This window comes from Callorhinus ursinus, unplaced genomic scaffold, assembly GCF_003265705.2.
Source record: "Callorhinus ursinus isolate GAN/ISIS: 27379988/994484 unplaced genomic scaffold, GSC_fseal_2.0 scaffold26, whole genome shotgun sequence".
Taxonomy (NCBI): domain Eukaryota; kingdom Metazoa; phylum Chordata; class Mammalia; order Carnivora; family Otariidae; genus Callorhinus; species Callorhinus ursinus.
Genome location: NW_027397088.1, coordinates 9,110,398 through 9,118,162, shown reverse-complemented (window position 1 = coordinate 9,118,162; position 7,765 = coordinate 9,110,398).

The following is a 7,765-nucleotide window of genomic DNA, read 5'->3' as shown; positions in this document are numbered from 1 at the left end:
GCACCCTTTTATTTTTTTTTATTATGTTAGTCACCACACAGTACATCATTAGTTTTTGATGTAGCGTTCCATGATTCATTGTTTTGGAATACTACTCAGCCATCAGAAAGGATGAATACCCAACTTTCGCATCAACATGGATGGGACTGGAGGAGATGATGCTAAGTGAAATAAGTCAAGCAGAGAAAGTCAATTATCATATGGTTTCACTTATTTGTGGAACATAAGGAACAGCATGGAGGACATTAGGAGAAGGAAGGGAAACATGAAGGGGGGGAAATCGGAGGGAGAGATGAACCATGAGAGACTATGGACTCCGAGAAACAAACTGAGGGTTTTAGAGGGGAGCGGGGTGGGGGGATGGGTTAGCACAGTGATGGGTATTAAGGAGGGCACGTACTGCACGGAGCACTGAGTGTTATAAGCTGTTGGTGGGAATGCAAGTTGGTACAGCCACTTTGGAAAACAGTGTGGAGGTTTCTCAAAAAATTAAAAATACAGCTACCTTATGACCCAGCAATTGCACTACTCGGTATTTACCCCAAAGACACAGATGTAGTGAAAAGAAGGGCCATATGCACCCCAATGTTCATAGCAGCATGGCACCCTTTTAAAATAAAATAATTTCCTTTGTTTAATATAAGTGCTATTATCATCATTATTATTTGTATTATTATTATTACTTGCCGAATAAAACACATCTATCCTGAAGCCAAGAAAAGCAATAAGACTAGTGACATGCTTTGAGTGCTTTTATTAGTCAGAACACTGGTCTATTACATGCTCAAGTCTTTAATATGCATGAAACAATATTCTTTGATGCAACAGATGATTAAAGAAATATATTAGAGTGTTCATTCTGAATGAAAATACATGGACAAGGTAATTCCCAAGGCTCAGAGCAAATACAGAGAGGAATATAAGCTGAAGTAGGTCATTTCTCTCCAGAGAAATTCTATGGAGATTGCTTTCAACTTTGGTTTTAAATTTAAGAAGTTGTGGCAGAGTTTTAAAATGTGGTTTCTGTCTTGTTTACATGCAAGCTCTGTTTTTTGTTTTGTTTAGTTTTGGAGGGAAGAATGGGGTGGGGAGGGGGTGAGAGCCCTTTCTTTTTTCTGCTATGAAGACCCCTCATTAGGAACTTCATCACAGGACCTGTTTGTTGTCAAAGCACCAGGAAACTCCCACTTGCCATTCTGGCTGCTAACTAGTTAGGGGCCTTCGCTAAGCCTCCTGACCTTTTTGAACCTCAGTTTTTTTATCCTTCAAATAGGAATGGTAACATCTCTGCTTATCCCATATTGTCGTGGGGTGGACCAGGCCTGGGAGGTCAAATAAAATAAGAAGTTAGAATTTTTCATTCCAAGGCAAGCCGTTAAGATCCACATGTTCCCACAGTTTGGGCTACTCCCAAACTGAATTTACAAACACCTCTATTAAATCATGAGACTAGCGCCAGTGTATGTTTAATGGGCACTTAAAGCAAAACCTGCTTTGCTTATCTAGAGGCAGAAGAATTACTCTTAGGTCGGCTAGCACACTTGACTGGGATTTGTCTTTCAACCAATCAATCAACAAGGTATATATTGATTAATTGTTATTCACAGGCAAGTAAAATGGACAGTGTATAGAGTTTTCCCAGTCCCCAGAGTCATAATACATATTTGAAGACGCAAGACGTGTATGTGTATCGAGTTAAATAAAACTACCCTCTAGCCGTGTAGACTGGGGTTGTGGGGGATGTTGAATCAAGGAGCTGGAAGAGAGTGCACTTGAAACTTCTTGAAACCAGGAAGGCAGAGTATTAGTCGGCTAATGCTGCTCTAACAAACACCATAGCCTGAGAGGCTTAAATAATGGACATTTATTTCCTCCCAGCTCTGGAGGCTGGGAGTCCAAGATGAAAATGTTGACAGGTGGGGTTGGTTTCTTCTGACACCTCTCTCTGTCCCGTAGGTGGCTGTCTTCTCCCTGTGTCCTCACGTGGTCTTCCCTCTGTGTGTGTCTGTGTCCTGACTTCCTCTTTTTATAAGGACGCCAGCTGTCTTGGGTTGGGACCCAATCCAATGACTTCATTTTAACTAATCATCTCTTTACAGACCCTATTTCCGAATAGTCATATTCTAAGATACTGGAGGTTAGGACATTAACACATGAATTTTGATGGCACAAAATTCAGCCCATAACAGGGATAATTCAGGTACTTAAAGGGGAGGCATTCCAGGTGAAGGACAGGTGAGGTGCAGAAAGGGGCATGGGTGAGCAGAGACATCATATAACTCAACCAGCATCATACAACTCAAATTAGCAGCATGCTTCACAGTCACCAAAAGACATTGTTTTATTTAATTTCCACAGCAGCCCTGAGAGAGAGATTATTCTTTACAGATGAGAAAATTGAGATTTAGGTGGCTGCCCTCTCACCACCCTCCGCAAACTTGGTGTGCTTGGGAAACCTTGTTCAAGAGCAGATTCTTATTCATTAGGTTTGGAGAGCGATGAGAATCAGCTTCAGTAAGAATCAGTATTTCTAACAAGCTCTTAAGTGGTGTTGGGGCTGCTGGTCTATTACCACCCTCGGAGTGGCGAGAGGGCCAGGGATGGGAAAGCAGAGTCATGGAAGGTTATGTTTTAGAAGAATATGGTGGAATTCTCTCATCAGTTCTAACAGATTTTTGGTGGAATCTTTTGGGTTTTCTATATATAATATCCTGTCATGTGCAAATAGTGAAAGTTTTACTTCTTCCTTGCCAATTTGGATGCCTTTATTTCTTTTCATTGTCTGATTGCTAAGGCTAGGACTTCCAGTACTATGTTAAATAACAGTGGTGAGAGTGGACACTCCTGTTGTGTTCCTGCCCTTAGGGGGACAGCTCTCAGTTTTTCCCCTTTGAGGATGATGCTAGCTGTGGGTTTTTCATTGATGGCCTTTATTATGTTGAGGTATGTGCCTTCTAAACCTATTTTGTCGAGAGTTTTTCATCAAGAAACGATGTTGTACTTCATCAAATGCTTTTTCTGCATCTATTGAGAGGATCATATGGTTCTTATCCTTTCTTATATCAGTGTAGGTATCATGTTGATTGATTTGCCAATATTGAACCACCCTTGCAACTCAGGAATAAATCCCACTTGATTGTGAATGATTCTTTTTTTAATGTATTGTTGGATTTGGTTTGCTAGTATTTTGTTGAGAATTTTTATGTCTGTGTTCATTAGAGATATAGGCCTGTAGTTCTCTTTTTTAAGTGGAATCTTTGTCTGGTTTTGGAATCAGAATAATGGTGGCCTCATAGAATGAAGTTGGAAGTTTTCCTCATTTTCTATTTTTTGGAATAGCTGAAGAAGAATAGGCATTAACTCTTCTTTACATGTTTGGTAGAATTTGCCTGTGAAGCCATCTGGTCCTGGATTTTGTTTGTTGGGAATTTTTTGGTTACTGATTTAATTTCTTTGCTGGTTATCGGTCTGTTCAAGTTTTCTATTTCTTCCGGTTCCAATTTTGATAGTTTATATGTTTCTAGGAATTTATCCATTTCTTACAGGCTGTTCAACTTGTTGGCATATAGTTTTTCATAATATTCTCTTATAATTGTTTGTATTTCTGTGATGTTGGTTGTTATTTCTCCTCTCTCACTTGTGATTTTACTTGTTTGGGTCTTTCTCTTTTCTTTTGATAAGTCTGCCTAGAAGTTTATTAACTTTATTAATTTTTTCAATGAACCAGCTCCTGGTTTCATTGATCTGTTCTATTGTGGTTTTTTGTAGTTTACACATCATTTTATTTCTGCTCTAATCTTTATTATTTCCTTCCTTCCTTGGCAGTTTACAAAATAAACATACAGAAATCTGTTGCATTTCTACACCAATACTGAAGAAGCAGAAGGAGAAATTAAGGAATCAATCTTATTTATGATTGCACTGAAAAGAATAAGATACCTAGGAATAAACCTAACCAAAGAGGTAAAAGACCTGTACTCTGAAAACTATAAAACACTGATAAAAAAAAAATTAAAGATGACACAAAGAAATAGAAAGACAGTCTATGCTTGGATTGTTGTTAAAATGTCTATACTACCAAACGCAATCTTCACATTTAATGCAATCCCTATCAAAATATCACCAGTGTTTTTCACAGAGCTAGAACACAATCCTAAAATTTATATGGAACTACAAAAAATCCCAAATAGCCAAAGCAACCTTGAAAAAGAAAAGCAAAGCTGGAGGCACCACAATTACAGATTTTGAGTTATATTACAAAGCTGTAGTAATCAAAACAGTATGGTACTGGCACAAAAATAGACACATAGATCAATGGAAAAGAATGGAAAGCCCAGAAATGAACCAAACTATATGGTCAATTAATCTTTGACAAAGCAGGAAAAAGTCTCTTCAGCAAATGGCGTTGGGAAAACTGGAAAGCAACATGCAAAAGAATGAAACTGTACCACTTTCTTACACCATATGCAAAAATAAATTCAAAATGGATTAAAGACCTAAGTGTGAGACAAGAAACCATTAAATCCTAGAAGACAACACAGGCAGTAACTTCTTTGACATCAGCTGTAGCAACTTCTTTCTAGATATGTCTCCTGAAGCAAGGAAAAAAAATAAAAATAAACTATTGTGACTTCCTCAAAATGTGAAACAATCAACAAAACTAAAAGGCAACCTCGGAATAGGAGAAGATATTTGCAAATGACATATCTGATAAAGGGTTAGTATCCAAAATATATAAAGAACTTATAAAAGCCAACACCCCAAAAAATGAATAACCCAATTAAAAAATAGTCAGAAGACATGAACATTTTTCCAAAGATGACATCCAGATGGCCAACAGACACATGAAAAGATGCTGATCAACAGAGAAATACAAATCAAAACTATAATGAGATATCACCTTACACCTGTCAGAATAGCTAAAATCAATAACACAAGAAACAACAGGTGTTGGCTAGGATGTGGAGAAAAAGGAACTCTTTTGCACTGTTGGTGAGAATGCAAACTGATGCAGCCACTCTGGAAAACAGTATGGAAGTTCCTCAAAAAGTTAAAAATAGAACTACCCTATGATCTAGCAATTGCACTACTAGATATTTACCGAAAGAATATAAAAAATATTAACTCAAAGGGATACAAGCACCCCGATGTTTATAACAGCATTATCTAAAATAGACAAATTATGGAAACAGCCCAAGTATCTATCAACTGATGAATGGATAAAGAAGAGGTGGTATATATATATATATAAAACACACACAATGGAATACTACTCAGTCATGAAAAAGAATGAAATCTGACCATTTGCAATGACATGGATGGGGCTAAAGAGTATAATGCTAAGCAAAAGAAGTCAGTCAGAGAAAGACAAATACCATATGATTTCACTCATATGTGGAATTTAAGAAACAAATCAAATGAGCAAAAGAAAAAATAAGTGAGTGAAGAGCAAAGCAACAGACTCTTCACTCTAGAGAACAAACTGATGGTTACCAGAGGGGAGGTGGGTGGGGGGATGGGTGAAAGAGGTGATGGGGATTAAGGAGGGCATTTTTCCTGATGTGATGATGCACAGAAGTGTTGAATCACTATATTGTACACCTAAAACTGATATTACACTGTATGTTAACTAACTAAAAAGTTAAATAAAAGAATTTTAATTTTAAATTTTTTAAAAAAATAAAAGAATTCTAATTCTAAAATTTTTAAAAATAAAAGAATATGGCATAACAGATTATGAGTTTGGAGTTGACTGTGGTATTAAAACTGCTGTCTCAGATCATGAGTTAGAATAGGTATCAACTAGCAAAAATCAAGGAGTAGTGATGATTTGCTAATTCATAGAAAAACAAATGAATGAATTAGGTGGGGTTTTCTCAATTAAAGTTTTTCTCCCATAACATTTTCTTTAAATATACAAATGGCCAACACCTACATGAAAAGATGTTCAACAGCACTAACTGTCAGGGCAATGCAAATTGACAGCATGTTTTTAAGAGTGATGTGCTTATGTCTGTAACTTTTATATGCAATAGAAAATTTTCCTCCTACAAATATTTTTCTTAATCTGTTTATTGGAATTAAATGTATCATTACTCTGTGGTGCTCTTCAGACAGCACTCAGACTTCCAGGTAAATAAGTTGGAAATGACTGCACAGGAAAAAGAGAACCACTTAGAGCTACTGACCAGGGTGTGGTTTGATGAAACAGTGTTTGGGGAGGCTGAATATAGGAGCTTATGTGGGGTAGGTACAGAGAGGAGCAAGAGAGGTTGAGGGCACAAGAATTCAGCATGAATTTATGAAGCTCTGAACAAAAATGGTAATAAGCAAAGGAAGGAAGCTGAATTGTCCAGACTGGGGGCCTGAGCTCAGTCCAACAGTATTAGAGTCTTTGTGCTTCAAAGGCATGAATGGAGTCCCAACTGGTCATGCTCATCAAGAAATCTCAATTAAGAAACTGACTCCAGGGAAAATTGCCTCATAAGATTTTGAGGTGTATTAATAACTCGTGGTTAGAATTAACCTGGGAAATGAATGTAGTGGAGATATCCTTATAAGTAATTGTAAAACTGCTTTTTAAATTACTATTTCCTTTAGATAGGCTCCATAAGAAAAGGGAGTGGGAGGATTGAGAAGAGACATTCATGATCAATTAAATTTGGAAAATATGAGATACTATAGTCCCTCTTTATAGATTTGCCATACATGTTTGTTTATTAAAAATTCTGAGATGGGGTGGCTGGGTGATAGACATTGGGGAGGGTATGTGCTATGGTGAGCGCTGTGAATTGTGCAGGACTGTTGAATCACAGATCTGTACTTCTGAAACAAATAATGCAACATAAGTTAAGAAAAAAGAAAAAGAAGAAGATAGCAGGAGGGGAAGAATGAAGGGGAGTAAGTCGGAGAGGGAGACGAACCATGAGAGACGATGGACTCTGAAAAACAAACTGAGGGTTGTAGAGAGGAGGGGGGTGGGGTGATGGGTTAGCCTGGTGATGGGTATTAAAGAGGGCACATTCTGCATGGAGCACTGGGTGTTATGCACAAACAATGAATCATGGAACACTACATCAAGAACTAATGATGTAATGTATGGTGATTAACATAACAATAAAAAATTAAAAAAAAATTCTGAGAATTCCTTGTTAACCAAAAAAATATATACTAAAAACCTTGTTAAGCTCTAACATAGCATTTCCTTAATTGACCACATAGTTCTTTTTATGATAAACACTAACATCAGGCCCAACTCGTGTTCTAAGAACATATCTTAGAAAACACTGTTCTAAATTCACTAGCTAAACAGAGACTTTTGTTCCTTGTAGTTTGTAAACTCTTCAAAGTGGTTTGTAAACCACTTCATGATTTGGGAGAAAAATTAACCATTTTGCATAGTTTTATAAAGAAATGAGATCCAAAACTCATGGGTCTCAAACTCCTGAAGCGGGTAATGGATCCTTCTACTGAACTTCTAGTCGGTCGGTCAGTCATTTATCATTCAACACCTAGGTTTGGGTATTCACTTCTGTGCAAGGCTCTGTCCTAAGTACTCTGGTAGCATCTACTGAAGTACAGTGTTCATGTTCAAAAACTTTAGAAGGAAGAAGTGAAGACCACAGTAAGTGACTATAACCTAGAAAACACGAAAGAAAAGAAGACAGATGATGGGGTTTTGAAAAGGAATAGATCACAGCCAGTCAAGAGGATCAGAAAAAACACTATAAGCTGGTGACATTTCAAAAGGAAGGTTTGACGGATA